Here is a 16,293-nt window from a genome sequence, read left to right on the forward strand (position 1 = left end):
TCTCTGCCCCTCCCTCTGCTTGCAGTCTGCCTCTCTCTCTCTCAAAAATAAACATACATTAAAAAAAAATAAAAACAAATCATACATTGTTGCTATAATAATTTGATAAGGAGTAAAAAGTTGAAATCAAATATATATATATATATCAATACTCTTTATGTATCAATATAATTGATATACAAAGTTTAACACAAGAAAAACTTCACTATGTTTCTCTTCTGGCCATTCTTATTATTTGTTTCCTTCCACGATTCTTGAGGAAAATACTTGTTGTAGCAAGAAGGATGCTGTTAAACACTGATCTGCTCTGATGGTCAGATGTCCTGGGTCTGCTGCTGGGGGCCACCTGGGTTTCTCCTCTGCCAACTGGGACTAAGAAGGACAGGACTGTGTGAGGGTTAAGTTAGCGATTTGCATTCATTAGTTGAAATAATCACTTTACATTTATTCAAACTTAAATGCATTAAATTAAGAAAGCCTGCCAAAGCCGAGGGGCGCATCTCCCGTTTGAAAGCATGAGTCAGAGACCTTTCTCCGAATGGCAGCCTGTAGCTGAAGCCACCTGCGGGAGGGTGGAAACAAGGACGGCTTTGTCGCTGGTGCCAGGGGTGGGTGGCGGGGGCGGCACCTCCTGCCCCCCCCCCCCCCCCCCCCCCCGGTCGCACTCCCTGCAGCTGTCCCAGCAAAGGTGCTGGGTTGTCCGCCACCTGGGGCCTGGAAACACCAGGAGAACTAACTCCCTGTGTCCTACAGCTTGGAAGTCGAAGCCGGAAAGGAAGGACAAAGGTGCAGGTTTCAGAGGAGGAATGGCTCAGGGAAGCATCTCCCTTCTGGACAGAGACGGGTCTGGGCAGGGGGTTGCCTGTTGGTTTTGGCCAGGTGGGCTGGGCGGGGCCTTCGGGTTTCCCACCCAGTTATTTCATTGGCCATGTTGTCCTCCCTCTGCCAGATCCAGCCAGGTTCACCGGGCTTCTCCCGAGGGAAAGCCGGTGTGGGGTTCTGCTCCCAGGACTTCTGGTCCCCACCAGTGCCACCTTCACGGAGAGCTTCCCTGCCCTCTGCACACGGCCCATATACGCGCTTCTCCTCACCCTGAGAATGGAGAAAGCCCGTTTTACAGATGAGGAAACCGAGGCAGCTTTATTATCTACCGCGTAGGGAACACCCTCAACCAGAAGAGGTTCCTTTCTGTGGTACAAATAGTTTCTTGTTCTGGAAAACACAAGCAGCACAGTCATTGAATCATTAGGAGCGGGAGCCTTGGTTTGAAGAGGAAGGATTCAGTATGTCACTGGTTAGACTGTGAGCTCCCTAAGGAGGAGGACCGGCTGGCTCATCTCTGCCCCCCAGGGTTCAAAACAGTAGCTGGCTTGTCATCCTTGGGAATTAAGAGGGAACAGTCACCACCATTATGTCGGAAATTGTACGCGAGCACTTCTGCGCATTCCTGCAAAGCGGTGCTCTCATGATTCCCTACTACAAGTGGGCAACTGGGGTCTAGAGAGGTCAGATGGTTCACCTAAGGTTAGTAAGGGGCCGAGGCCAGAACTGCATCTTTCACAAGCATCCGGGCTGATTATGGAATAGGTGTTCCCCCACTTTGACAAATACTGTCTTAAGGGAGGGTGCGGTGGGAACCTGCGAGGTTTTTCCCCCAAGTCAGGAGGATGGTCTTGAGCCTCGTTTGACCACAGTTGGGTCCAGTGGTCCCAACCCTTAGGCAAGGCTGGTGGCCTGGGGTCAGGAGCTACAGTTCCTCCTCCTAGCTCCCTGACTAGCAGCTGTGTGACTTTGGGTCAGTTACTCACCTTCTTTGGCCCTGAATTTCTTTCTCTGTACAATGAGAGGACTAGGCCAGGTCAGCCATTCTTGAGCCTTCTTGACTGCCCTTCACTGTAATCATACATCTTACACTGTACCTACGGTGTCCTTTGAGAGCCTAGAATCTTCTCTCATGCTCACTCTTCCATTCTAGTTCATTAAAAATAAAGTGATCTCAAGAGCCACTAGTAGGTGGAGACCCACAGTTTGGAAACCTCTGGACTAAATGGCCTCCTGACATTCTGTGGATCTATAACCAAGGGTCCTGAGCTCAAATCCCTGGGGCCAGGCAGTGGGGTGAAGGAATGATCAGTGGTTGGAGGGGGTGGTGACTTGGTCAGTACCCACAGCCAACCAGTTGGAAGGCATATCTCCAGACGCTTTTATTTATTTTATTTTATTTTATTTTATTTTATTTTATTTTATTTTTTTAAAGACTTTAAAAAAGTTTATTTTCTTACTTTGAGGGGGGAGGTGGCAGAAGGAGAGAGAGAGAGAATCCCAAGCAGACTCCACACTATCAACACAGAGCCCAACTCAGGGCTCAATCTTACAAACCATAAGATCACCACCTGAGCCGAAATCAAGAGTCAGACAGTCAACTGACTGAGCCATCCAGGCACCCCAATAACTTTGGTTTTAGATAAAATATTAGGAATTTATTACTTTGGTTTTTAAATACTGCACAAGCAAAATAAAACGGAAGGAAGCAAAACCAAAAAACATGCAAAAAAGCCCGTAGGGCCAGAAATTTTAGTTCTGTGTGTAGATGATCAATCCTTGTTTTCTTTGCTGTTGTTGTTTGTTGGTGCGTTTTCGCCTTTGCCGGCCTGTCCTACAACAAATTAACAAATTAACCAAAAACGCTCCCTGCGAAAACATTCTCCACCTCATCCCCATCGCGGAGCATGGAACACCCTGGGGACACCAAGGGCCTGCCTCCAGCAGGTGCACTGTAGGCAGCTGCTCCCAGAGGGCCCGGTGCTGATGACAAAGAGGCCAGGGCATCCAAAGCCTGAGCGAGAGGCAGGAGGAAGCCAGCCACGCGGTTCTCCAGGAAAGGGACCAGGCGTTTGCACAGAGCAGCGGGCTCCCCCTCTGCTTCCCCTCCGCAGTGCCCTCTGCCTCCGGGTCTGTCACCTTACAGCAGCTTTTCTAGAGTGAGTCCTGCCCTAGATCTCCTTATCGGTCTCCTTGTCCACGCTGGCTGCTCACCTCACATGAACTTGAGTATCCGTCCATCTCTGCAGCCCTGGGGTACAGTCTCAACTGAAGACAGCTGTCCCATGCTTCGAAACCTTTTGCAACCTACTGTTCACCTGCTCAGGGTGGTGTTTCTGGTTTTGAAGAAAACATCCCAAGGAGGAAGAAAAAACTACCAGGTCTTCGAACACTGCAAATCCAATTCATAAATGATAAGCAGTCACTTAAAATCACAGTGCCAAAACCTATTTGAGGGGCGCCTGGGCGGCTCAGTCGGTTAAGCATCCGTCTTCGGCTCAGGTCGTGATCTCACGGTTCGTGAGTTCAGGCCGTGAACCCGGCTCTGTGCTGACAGCTCAGAGCCTGGAGCCTGCTTCGAATTCTGTCTCCCTCTTTCTCTGCCCCTCCGCACCCTTACACTCTGTCTCTCTCTCTCTCTCTCTCTCTCACAAAAATAAACATTAAGAAAAATGTTTAAGAACCCCAAAATCTATTTGAGTATGATGTTTGTGGTATATTCTTGCTAAGTGAAAAAAAAAAGTTATAACCCTGCCAACAGAGTGATCCTAATTTTGGGGTGCCTGGGTGGCTTAGTCAGTTAAGTGTCCAACTCTTGATTTCTGCTCAGGTCACAATCTTGAGGTTCATGGGTGAGCCCTGAGTCGGGCTCTGTGCTGATGGTGTGGATCCTGCTTGGGATTCCCTCTCTCTCCCTCTCTCTCTCTCTGCCCCTACCCCACTTGTGTGTGCTCTCTCTCCCAAAATGAATAAATAAACTTTTTTAAAAATGTTAAAAAAAAAAAAAAGTGATCCTAGTTTTTTGTTTGTTTTTTCTAACGTTTATTTATTTTTTGAGACAGAGAGAGACAGAGCATGAACGGGGAGGGTCAGAGAGAGAGGGAGACACAGAATCCGAAACAGGCTCCAGGCTCCGAGCTGTTGGCACAGAGCCTGACGCGGGGCTCGGACTCACGGACCGCGATATCGTGACCTGAGCTGAAGTCAGACGCTCAGCCGACTGAGCCACCTGGCCGCCCCCAGTTTTGACTTGACAAAAGAACACACACGTAGGGAGAAAGCCAGAAAAAATGCCAACACGTTGGTGACATATGCGGGGTCTGCTTGTGGAGATATTTGGATTCTTCTTTGTAGAGTTGGTTTTTTTTTTTTTTCTGATGAGATGCGTGTGGAAAAATAAGCAGTTTGTTTAAAATGAATTAAGACACTCAAAATAAATAAAATGTTATGTTATTAACCCCAGTGTCACTGCACTTGAGAGCAAGAAGGGCAACCAGGTGCTCCCGTCAGAGAAAGAAGGTCATGGAGCCGGAAGAACCCGTCTGACAAAGACACTGGAAACGACTTTGTTTCCTCAGGTGCAAAGGAGAGTGGAGGTGGGGGGTCCAGGTGGGGGTGTTGGAGAGGAAACAAAAGAGCCAACAGAACCTGGGGAGCCTTTGATAGTCTGTGTGCGTGTGTGTGCACGTGCGCGTGTACGTGCACACATAAGTGGTCTGGGCAAGTGACTCTGATCTAGTGCGGCAGGGTTGACACGTGTGCTTGGCTCCTGATAAAGTAAGGTTCTCTTCCCCCAAGGAGCCTTTAGGCAAATTGTACATGAAAAACAAAACACGGTCCAGAAGTGACACCTTGACGGCAAAGACAGAATTCTCGGAAAAGGAGAGCAGCCGGGGCACCCGGGTGGGTCAGTCGGTTAAGCTTCCAACTCTGGATTTCGGTTCCGGTCGTGATCTCACGGTGCAGTGCGAGGACGGAGCCCTGCCTCCAGCTCTGCTGGAGCCTGCTTGGGGTTCTCTCTCTCCCTCTCGCTCTCTGCCCCTCCCCCACTTGCACTGTCTCTCTCTCTCCCTCCCTCTCTCTCTCTCTCTCTCTCAAATAAATGAATTAAAAACAAAAAGAAAGCAGCGATCATTCATAAAAAGACAACCTCTGCTGTGGACAGTGTTAGAACATGGCAAGTCCTGCCCCAGGAGCCTTGGCGATGCTTCTTTAAGGAGCAATCCAGCGTGGGCTAAGATTTCAGTTAAAAACTGTCCCCCTTTAAATTGGCAGCAGCCTGTGTGGCAGAAGGAAAGGAACGGTCTCACAGGAAACGTGGAAGAATAATGCTAATGCAAACACCAACGCTAATACGAACACCGATCCTAATACTAATAACAGCAGCTACATTTGTTGGGCCCTTATTATGCACCAGGCACTTTGCATGTATGATCTCACTTAACTCTTGTTATGACTATGAGCCATAAAAATCGATGGCGATATTATTTAACGTCAAGACACAGGGCTGAGAAATCTTATTCTCTAAAATCATAGACTATCGGGGAGCCTGGGTGGCTCAGTCGGTGGAACGTCCAACTTCGGCTCAGGTCATGATCTCGCGGTCCGTGAGTTCGAGCCCCGCATCGGGCTCTGTGCTGACAGCTCAGAGCCTGGAGCCTGCTTCGGATTCTGTGTCTCCCTCTCTCTCTGACCCTCCCCGTTCATGCTCTGTCTCTCTCTGTCTCAAAAATAAATAAATGTTAAAAAAAAATTTAATAAAATCATAGACTATGAGAAATGTTGCTACTTGGGATCCTTTCCAGAAAAGGTCCTGAAGGTTCTGAGCAAGGCAGGTCACCAGAACACAAGGCAGCTTTGACCTCCAGCCTAAGTGCAGAGTTTCCAGTGAAGGGTTTCGGGATGCAACGTTCCACAGTTAGCTTCACTTTTTTTTAATTTTTTTTTTTTTACATTTATTTATTTTTGAGAGACAGAGCACAAGTGGGGGAGGAGCAGAGAGAGAGGGAGACACAGAATCTGAAACAGGCTCCAGGCTCTGAGCTGTCAGCACAGAGCCCGGCACGGGGCTCGAACTCAGAAACCGTGAGATCATGACGTGAGCCGAAGTCAGGCACTTTACCGACTGAGCCACCCAGGTGCCCCTAGCTTCATTTTATAGCGAGGAAACAAAGTTCTGAATTCACTCCCTAGCCCCGAGGGTCATCAGACTTCAAGTTTCTAACAGAGCCTAAACCAATGCTCCGAAGGCCCGATAACCCCTCTTTTGAATCATTACTACTTTGTTACCAGTAACACTCTTGTTCCTCCTGCCTCCTCCACAAAGATTCCTGCAAAACTCAGCTACCAAACTGTCCTTACTTCACGATGGCACTCAGTCCAGACCTGCTCCTGCTTACCCTCGTTCGTTCCCCGAACCATTCAGCATATGCCCCAAACTCTGTGAAAATCCCCTCCTACTTTCTTTGGCGGAGATGCCCGTGGTTTGCCATGGTATATGGGCTTCTTTAACATATGCCCTTTTGGGGTAAAGGGATGGTCCAGGGGACTTGACCTAATGGGTCCAGCTCTATGAAGTAGGAGCATTTTTATCCCTATATTTAAGGATGAGTGGCTCATTGGGACGCCCACGTGGCTCAGTCGGCTGAGCGTCCAACTTCGGCTCAGGTCATGATCTCACGGTTCGTGAGTTCCAGCCCCGCGTCGGACTCCGTGCTGACAGCTCAGGGCCTGGAGCCTGCTTCGGATTCTGTGTCTCCCTCTCTCTCTGCTCCTCCCCTGCTCACACTCTGTCTCTCTCTCTCTCAAAAATAAATAAAGATTAAAAAAAATTTTAAAAATAAAAAAAGGATGAGTGGCTCAGTAGGTGAAGCATCCAACTCTTGATCTCAGCTCAGGTCTTGATCTCAGGATCGTGAGTTCAAGCCCCGACTTGGGCTCCACGCTGGGCATGAAGCCTACTTAAAAAAAAAAAAAAAAACAGTAAAAAGTGAAGATGAAAACCTGAGGTTCGTCCTGTGTCTGAAACACATGGCTTTTGAATGGTAGAACTGGTTCTAAATCCAGGCTACCTAAAAATAGCAGCCACCATTTACTGAGCGTTTCCACGTATAAAGCACATGCTCAAGACCTCTGGGACACACAGCGGGGCCTGGAGTCAGGAGTCCGGTATCCCCTTGTTGAGGTCAATAACTCAAGAGAAGGGGTGCCTGGGTGGCTCAGTCGGTTGAGCGTCCGACGTTGGCTCAGGTCATGATCTCACAGTCTGTGAGTTCAAGCCCCGCGTCGGGCTCTGTGCTGACAGCTCGGAGCCCTGGAGCCTGCTTCAGATTCTGTGTCTCCCTCTCTCTCTGCCCCTCCTCCGTTCACACTCTCTGTCTCAAAAATAAATAAAAACATTAAAAAAAATAATAACTCGGGGCGCCTGGGTGGCGCAGTCGGTTAAGCGTCCGACTTCAGCCAGGTCACGATCTCGCGGTCCGTGAGTTCCAGCCCCGCGTCAGGCTCTGGGCTGATGGCTCAGAGCCTGGAGCCTGCTTCAGATTCTGTGTCTCCCTCTCTCTCTGCCCCTCCCCCGTTCATGCTCTGTCTCTCTCTGTCCCAAAAATAAATAAACGTTGAAAAAAAAAATTAAAAAAAAAAAAAATCTCAAGAGAAGAACTCCATTGAGCAGCTGTATCAGTCATGGCCTCTGGGGTAGGAGAGAATTTGGCCAACAGACAGGTTGCCGCAAAGGTGGCTGGAGAAGGATTGGCCGCCTGTGACTAGAGTAGGTGTGGACTGCTTGGGGGAGTGATCTGGAAACCAAAGCGTGCACAAGAATCACCTGCAGCAGTTGTGAAAATGCAGATTTCCAAACACCTCCCTCTCGTTAAATCCACTTTCCAGACGCATTAGTTACAAGCACGTCAAAGTTTCTCTTTAAACTTGCTGCAAGGGAGGAGGCTTTCTAAAAGAAAAAAAAAGAAAAGAAAAACCTAATTCAAAGACTTCTTTCTTGGTGGAGACATTTTAAAAGCAAATCTTAAGAGTATTTAAATCTCTGCTCTCCTGGGGCACCTGGGTGGCTCAGCGGGTTAAGTGTCTGGCTTCAGCTGAGGTCATGCTCTCGTGAGTCATACGGCTCATGAGTTCAAGCCCCACATGGGGCTCTGTGCTGACAGCTCAGAGCCTGGAGCCTGCTTTGGATTCTGTGTCTCCTTCTCTCTCTGCCCCTCCCCTGCTTGCCCTCTGTCTCCCCAAGATAAGTAAAATGCTGAAGTTAATTTTTTTTAATTAAATCTCTGCTGTCCAATGTGAGAGTCACAGCCACACGTGATTATTGAGCACTTGAAATGTGACCAGTCTGATAGCGACATGCTGTAACTATAAAACACATGCCAGCTTTTGAGGAGGTAAATATGTAAAATATCACATTAATAATTTTTATATTGATTGCATATTGAAATGATAATATTTTGCATTTCTTGAGCTAAACTGTGTTAGGAAAATTAATTTCACTTCTTTTATTTTAGTTTGCTTTATTTGAATTAATTAATTTTTTAATTTACATTAGTTAGCATATAGTGTAATAATGATTTCAGGAGTAGATTCCAATGTTCATCCCCTATGTATAACACCCAATGCTCATCCCAACAAGTGTCTTCCTTAATGCCTCTTGCTCATTTAGCCCTTCCCCCAACCCTCAACCCCCAACCCCTCCAGCAACCCTCAGTTTGTTCTCTGTATTAAAGAGTCTCTTATGTTTTGTCCCCCTCCTTGTTTTTATATTATTTTTGCTTCCCTTCCCTATGTTCATCTGTTTTGTATCTTGAATTCCTCATATGAGTGAAGTCATATGATATTTGTCTTTCTCTGACTAATTTCACTTAGCATAATACCCTCCAGTTCCATCCACATAGTGGCAAATGGCAAGATTTCATTCTTTTTGATTGCTGAGTAATATTCCATGGTATGTATTTACCACATCTTCTTTATCCATTCATCCATCGATGGGCATTTGGGCTCTTGCCATACTTTGGCTATTGTTGATAGTGCTGCTATAAACGTTGGGGTGCATGTGTCCCTTCAAAACAGCACCCCTGTATCCCATGGATAAATACCTAGTAGTGCAATTGCTGGGTTGTAGGGACTTTTATTTTACTTTTTAAAAGCATTGGCCACTGGCATTATATTTCTGTCAGACAGTGCTGGGTTAGATGGTCATTGTTAGACTGTGGACAGCAAGAGGTTTGAAGAGTGTCTGGTTGAAGGTTATTAGAACCTCCCAGCACTGGTTAAATCTCTGTAGGCTTCTCCCAAGACTGTTGTAGGCTAGGTGAAGTTCTCAGAAAAGGTTCTTAAGCCAGTTAAAGTCCGTCAGACAATTGCTCAGTGTTTTCTCAGGAATGCCAAGTATTTCTGGGAGGAAACAGCTGTTCGTACCAGACCACACCATGCCATGCCAGCTTGGGTTGGGAACAGTTTCTTTCTCAGCCCCAGAAAACATGATTCCATGGGTCTGAGGAGGACCCAGAAATCGCATTGTTAACCAGACCCTTCGATGAGTCTAATTCTGAGGTTCAGAGCTGTTGACTCTGAAGGCGATTATATAGGCTTGGCAACCCCATAAGAGGGAGGGGGAAATGGCCTTTTAGAGAAGCCACCTGCGTCACAGAATGCCACCCAATGGGGAAGCAGGGGACAAGATTCAGCACGAGGCCAGGCTCCAGTCTCTCCCTGAGGTGAGGTCACTCCCACTACACTTAACTCTTTTGGATCTACCTCCCCACGTGCCTGTGTTGAGTGTTGCGGGGCTCCCGCCTGTGGCCTTCCAATCTCACTGTGCACTTTGCTTTTAAAAGGAACTTTGAAAAATGATGGACTTGTCCCTGCATTTTTAAGTTGACAGCGGAAACTTTTCATCATCAGTTGACATCATCAGTTGACATAGTTACAGAGGGTAGAATTTCTAGTGCATTTTCAGTATTGACATTCCAAAACAAAACGATTACATCACTCTTAAATAGATCCATTGAGGTCTGCATACCATTGCAATTTGCTACCCATCCTGATCATTTTATTTTGTTTTAAAGTTTTATTTACTTAAGTAATTTCTACACCCTGAGATCAAGAGTTGCAGGCTCCACTGGCTGAGCCAGTCAGGCAGCCCTCCCATCCTGATCATTTAAAACATGGAAAGCAGCTCTTCTAAGACAGAAATTTGTATCATTCCTTTCCTTTTTAAAAAAAATTTTTAATGTTTTGTTTTATTTTTGAGAGAGAGACAGAGAGACAGAGACAGAGTGCAAGCAGGGGAGGGGCAGAGAGAGAGGGAGACACAGAATCCAAAGCAGGCTCCAGGCTCTGAGCTGTCAGCACAGAGTCCAATGCAGGTCCTGAACCCACAAACTGTGAGATCATGACCTGAGCCGAAGTCGGAGGCTTAACCCACTGAGCCACCCAGCCTGTAGAGGCTTTTAGTGATGGAAATTTGAACAAGGCAGAAGGGCCCACGGTAACCACCAGCCACCAAGTTGATGCAGCCAGATTCATTAAGCCCTAGGCCCTCACCCATCAGTGGGCTACTTACAACCGGGCACAGTTCTTAAGATTATCAAAAAAAGGGGAAAATTCCATACATCCCATATTCCCTCACTCTACCCTATTGCTATAGTCCCTCACCACCACCTCCTGGCAGACAGAATCTCTGTGGTTGTCCTGCCCACTACTCTGTTGCAATGTATTCAATAAACTTCTATCTCTTTTGTTCTGCCTTGGGTGAATTCTTCCATCTCCCGCATCACCAGCTCCCACCACAATAAATATATTACGATTTCTGACAGTTATTCCATTTCAAAACTAATTTTACTGGAAAGACATCTTTTAATGAGGTGGGTCAGGCTGCTTTTCCCATATAACCTTGGATGAATAATAGTCATTGCAAGAAAGAGACATTTATATGTGTAAGTGCTAAGAATTTTGCTTATACAGATGGGAATGGATGGAGTTTTGTTAAAGTAATGTCACCCAATTTGTAAAATTCCTTATGAGTTAATATGTCAAAAATGATTTTATGACTGATTAAAATTATACTTAGTAAGTTGTTGGCTGGCAACTTGGTTATAACCTCCTCCAATTCAGTTAAAAGCAAAGGATTGGCAAGGAGAGCTGTTGTGGATTGAATGTCTGTATCTGCCCCTGCCCCCCACTCCTTCGGATGCAGAGATCCTAACCCCCAATGAGATGGTGTTTGGAGGTCGAACGTCTAGGAGATGATCAGGTAATGGGATTAGTGCCTCTATTAAGGAGACCCTGGACAGTGCCCTCACGACTTCCTCCAAGTGAGGACGCAGCAAGAAGATGGCTGGCTCATCTGTGAACCAGGAAGTGGGCTCTCGTCTGACAAGGAATCTCTTGGTGCCTCGATCTTAGACTTGGTCTCCAGAACTGCGAGAAATAAATTTTATTGTTTATGAGCCGCTCAGTTTATGGTATTCTGTTCTCGCAGCTCAGACTGGCTAAGACAAGCATCTAGAATTACAGGTGGGTCCCTTAAACAGAATCTAATGCCCAGCTATCCCTTGGAAAGTCTTGGTGTGTTCCCAAGGGCTCACATACTCCAGGTGGTCCTGCACAGGCAGGCGGGGCAAGCGGCTGATGCAGCTTCAAACTCTAAGTAAAGATAACCTTGGGCTGCCTGGGTGGCTCGGTTGGTTGGGCATCTGACTCTTGCTTTCGGCTCAGGTCGTGTTCTTATGGTTCGTGGGATGGAGCCCTGTGTGGGGTGGTGTGCTAACAGCACGGAGCCTGCTTGGGATTCTCTCTCTCCCTCTCTCTCTTTCCCTCCTGTGTGTGCTCTCTCTTTCTCTCTCCCTCAAAAATAAGTAAATAGACTTTAAAAAATTAAAAAAAAAAAGATAACCTTGACCGTTGGACTCTCGGGGTGCTCTTCAGGACCCATCACACCCAGGGCTGCCTTCCCTTGGCCTCGCCTTCCCTCTTGTGTGATAGATTGCTTTCTGAAACATTTCTAGGTGTGTCCCTAAGTTTTCGTTGGGGAGGTATCCAGTATGCACTTTTTGTCACGGCAGAGTCAGTTCGAGCTCTTTGAGAGAATTGGCGTGGGTCCCTCCACACTTGCCGGTTGTGTGACCCCCTTGGATGTTACTTTCTTAAAGTCTCAGTGTCGGTCACCTCTGATGAAAACTTGGTTTGTTTTCAGGTTTACGTGATTGAATGCACACGAGGTCTGGGCAGCACGATGTCAGGAACAGTAAACGCTCAGTAACTGTAAGCTGTTATTATTATTATTGGCATTGCCCTAAATTCAGCCTCTTTTAAACCTTCCTGGGACAGGTGATACTCGTAAAATGCTCGGAGACTCGAAAGATAAATGACCGCACAGAACCTCAGGCCTTGTTGCTAGTGTCATATTACTGTGTTCCTCATTAGCCCCATTTTCCTAGAGGAGGTTGGGTTGGGGAGGCAGTGCGCTGAGTGAGGGCTGTGGGGAGTCAGTGCCCGAGCCGCAGAACAGGACAACAGACTCAATGGGACAGTCCCTCAGCCAGAGCTCTGTTTCCCTCTCAGCCTCTGTTTTCTTTCCTTTATTTAAAAAAAATTTTTTTTTAATGTTTGTTTATTTCTGAGAGAGAGAGAGACAGAGACGGAGCACGAGTGCAGGAGAGGCAGAGAGAGAGGGAGACACAGAATCCGAAGGAGGCTCCAGGCTCCGAGCTGTCAGCACAGAGCCCGACGCGGGGCTCGAACTCGTGAACTGTGAGACCGTGACCTGAGCCAAAGTTGGACACTTAACTGACTGAGCCACCCAGGCACCCCTCAGCCTCTGTTTTCTAAGACATGTGGCCCCACTCTGCTGTCCTCTCCATTCCATACTGAAATTGACCTTGATCCAGTGGAAAGAGCAAATGGGCTTTGAGTTTAGACAAACTTGGGTTTGAATCTTCGCACTGCCGCTAATAGTTATTGAACCTGGGAAACAGGGCTCTTGGAACGTATTTCCTCTTCCCTAAAATGGCGTTAACAATACCCACATTAGGTATTGAGAAAGCCAAATGAGCTAAGTCTCCAAAAATCCTTGCATGGTACTTGGCACATAGCAGGCCTCCGACAATTCCTGAATGTCACCAGGTACAGTAGGTAATTACTAGGGTATCTTCCTACAGCAGACATAGTGAAAAAAGTACGCATGACTCAGGCAAATAAGGTGGTTTCACACGTCTTTGGCAAAGCAGAGCCTGGTGTAGGAAGACAGATAAGCCAGTTGGGCCTGCTCTGGTAGAAGGGTGGTGGGTGGTTGTAAGTTGGATCTAAGGCAGACTGGGCCATTTTGAAGTTGAGCGGCTCATTTGTCCAACACGTAGGCGGCCAGCCTCGTTCACCATGACCCTGTTTGCACTTCGTCCGCACCTAAGAGGCGGGCTCTCTGATAGCTCTGCTTGTACCATGTGACCTTATCTCCTCTGCCAGGATGAGAATAGACACCATGCCCAAACCGGACTAATCAGATTTCCCTCTTCCTGGAACTTGGAATTGGGACTAAGAGATTCTGCCCTCGTCCTGAGATCTGCTTTTGGATGGAGAAGATATAAAAACTGGGGGACATGGTGTGGCCAGCTTCTGCCATATGGATCGTGAGGCAGGGAAAGCCAGGCGGCAGGGAGAGAGGAAATGAAATCAGAAAGAGAGAGAGAGAGAGAGAGAGAGAGAGAGAGAGAGAAAGGAAAGAGAAAGTCTGTATTTCTGGGTTCTTGACAGTTCCCACTTCCTGTTTCCAGATGCCTTCCTAGACCCGGACACATCCTGGCCCCGGGATTTCGTTCGACGCTTCTGAGTACTTAATGATAAACACACCTCTCGTTGCTTGCACCGGAAGATGTGTGTTAGGCTATTTTGTGCTCAAGTTACAGAAGCCAGTTCCAGCATAAAGAGGAAATCAGTGGAAAGTGATGGGGATCTCATGAGATCCAGGAGGTTGGAACAAGTTCATTTAAGGAGGAGCCAGCACCAAAGCCTTTCTGAGTGCTTTGGCCGCAGACTGGGAAGCCAGCTTCCTTCGGGCGTGCTGCCAGTAAGATGCCTCAGCGTTGGGTCTCTCAGTTCCAAACTCAAAGTTCCTAAGGTAGAGAGAACCTCGTTGAGCCACGATGAGCCAGTTGCTAATGGCTACGGGATGGCTTCAGGCAGCAGCAACATATCTGCCCAGAGAGCCTGATCAGGAGGACAGGACATAACGCTCCTCAAGAACAAGGTGGTGTTCCCTGTGGGCTGGTTTGTGTGGCTGCCTACTGTATATGGGGGACTGTCTTCGTGCTGAGAGGGATACAAGATTTATAAAACAGGGTCTCTAACATCAAAGAATTTATAATCTAGCTGCTAACAATCCTGTTCCAGGGCAGCCTGTGACAACTGCTAGAAGAGACGGAGAGCATGGACGGCCACGGGAATTTAGAGAAAGGCAAGATGCCTTGGAAGTGTGGGGACGACAGCCCAGATTCCAGGCTAGGTCAAGGTTGGCCAATGGCTTACTGAACAAAACACTAAAAATGCACTTGACATGCCTTATAATCATAACCAGAAGAAGCATGTATTTAAAATCAAATGTGAGGGGCTCCTGGGTGACTCAGTTGGTTAAGCGTCCCACTCTCGATTTCGGCTCAGGTCACGATATCATGGTCTTGAGATTGAGCCCCGAGTCAGGCCTCTCTCTCTCAAAATAAATCAATTAACAGCTTAAAAAAATGTTCAGTGCAATAGAGTAAGAACGTGTTCTTTGGTGGACGAATCCAGAGTGCGTGAGGCACATTGACATTTGCAAATGCACCCAGTGAAGAGAAAATACACACTGCACCAGGGTCCTGCCAGAATTGCCAGGCAAGTCGATCATATCCCTGAAACCCAGCCCTGATTGTAAGCCTCTGGTCAGCCCGTTTCCCCTGAACTCTCGTCCCCATAGTGTTCTTGCTTGGAATCTCCAGGGCTCACTGGTCACTGGAAGCCTCCTTCCAAGGCAAATACATTTTTTTTAAATTTATTTTTATTGCTATATAATTGACATTTAACATTATATTAGCGTCAAATGTACAACATAATGATTTAATATATGTATATATTGCTAAATGATCACAACTCTGCTCATCACATATAGTTAGAAATTTTTCTCCTTGTGATGAGAACTTTTAAAATCTGCTCTCCTAGCAGCTTTCGAGTACGCGATATCGTGTTATTAACTGTAGTCACCATGCTGTACGTGACATCCGCAGGACTGATGTATGTTACGGCAAATACATTCCTAATCTGTTCTTAGAATACATCTTGGCCTCAACAAAAACCTGGATGACTTCATCAATTTCCGTGTCATGTCTGTGGGGGTCCCTGTCAACTTAAAACCTTACATCTACTCAGTGTTCACTGGATAAAGTCTGAGCTCGTTAACATGGTAGCTAGCCTACCATAATCCCGTCTATCTCCATCCACCTTCAGCCTCTTCTGTCCATGCTTCCACTTAAAAAAAAAATTTAATGTTTATTTACTTTTTGAGACAGAGAGAGAGAGAAGAGAGAGAGTGGGGGAGGGGCAGAGAGAGGGGGAGACACAGAATCTGAAGCAGGCTCCAGGCTCCGAGCTGTCAGCACAGAGCCCAATGCAGGGCTCAAACCCACGAACTGTGAGATCATGACCTGAGCCGAAGTCGGACACTTAACCGACTGAGCCACCCAGGTGCCCCACCATGCTTCTGCTTTGAGGAACCCTCAACTATTTCTACCATATGCCCTACTGTTCTGAAGAGGGTCCTTGGCTGGGAGCACATGAGCCTTCATCAGGAATTAGGGTGGTAAAAAACATGAGAGAACTAGGGTCAGCCTCACCAAGATAGCCTGGAAGCCCCAGACCTACCAGAAGCTGCACTAGTTCTCCTGTGCTAACCCTGGAGATGCTGGGCTTCTGGTTTTCCATCAGGCCCCCAGTCTCTGCAGCTCTGGGTTCCTCGCAGTGTCTCACCGCGGATTCAACCAGATCTCTACGGAAGCTCATTACACACTACACCCAAGCCATGGGCATTGAATTCAACTTAAATACTCAGTACCCAAGCTCCTAAAATAGGAGATTGTTTACTTGAGGTACAATGATCAGGAAGAAACACACGGTAGAGCTTCTCATTCCCCTCTACAGCTCTGTAGCCGAAGCATCCATTTCTTCTGGCTAAACTTGGCCACTAGTAGGCACGCTGACTTGTCAAAGAGGCAGATGTCAATTGCGCAGCACTGGATCGGCCCCCTGTGTCTCGACCCTAATTGTCGCATTAGAGAAGGCATAATTTCCAGTATTGGGGCTGATCTTGCGGGGGTTGGGGTGTGTCCCTCTCTGGGGGATCTCTCCTGTGTGCCCTGCCACAATGGCTCTGTTATAAATGGGTATGGAGAGTTAATATTTTGAGGCTTCCCCCTTGATGTTAAAGATGGAAAGAGC

General features: G+C 47.2%; 1 long non-coding RNA gene across 2 annotated transcripts in view; it reads right to left on the reverse strand.

The window, feature by feature from the left end:
• Nucleotides 1-16,293, reverse strand: part of LOC109500903 — a 27,680-nt gene continuing 11,387 nt past the window's right edge. Inside the window, exons 3-5 of one of the 2 annotated variants that reach the window (XR_006599754.1) lie at nucleotides 7,649-7,771; nucleotides 1,092-1,212; nucleotides 1-372 (exon numbers count right to left, since the gene is read on the reverse strand). This is a non-coding gene — a long non-coding RNA (uncharacterized LOC109500903). Of the gene's footprint in view, nucleotides 373-1,091; nucleotides 1,213-2,463; nucleotides 2,657-3,036; nucleotides 3,215-7,648; nucleotides 7,772-16,293 lie in introns of those variants that run through there. The other variant, XR_006599753.1, reaches the window with a different exon arrangement.

This window comes from Felis catus, chromosome B3 (genome assembly GCF_018350175.1).
Source record: "Felis catus isolate Fca126 chromosome B3, F.catus_Fca126_mat1.0, whole genome shotgun sequence".
Lineage (NCBI taxonomy): Eukaryota > Metazoa > Chordata > Mammalia > Carnivora > Felidae > Felis > Felis catus.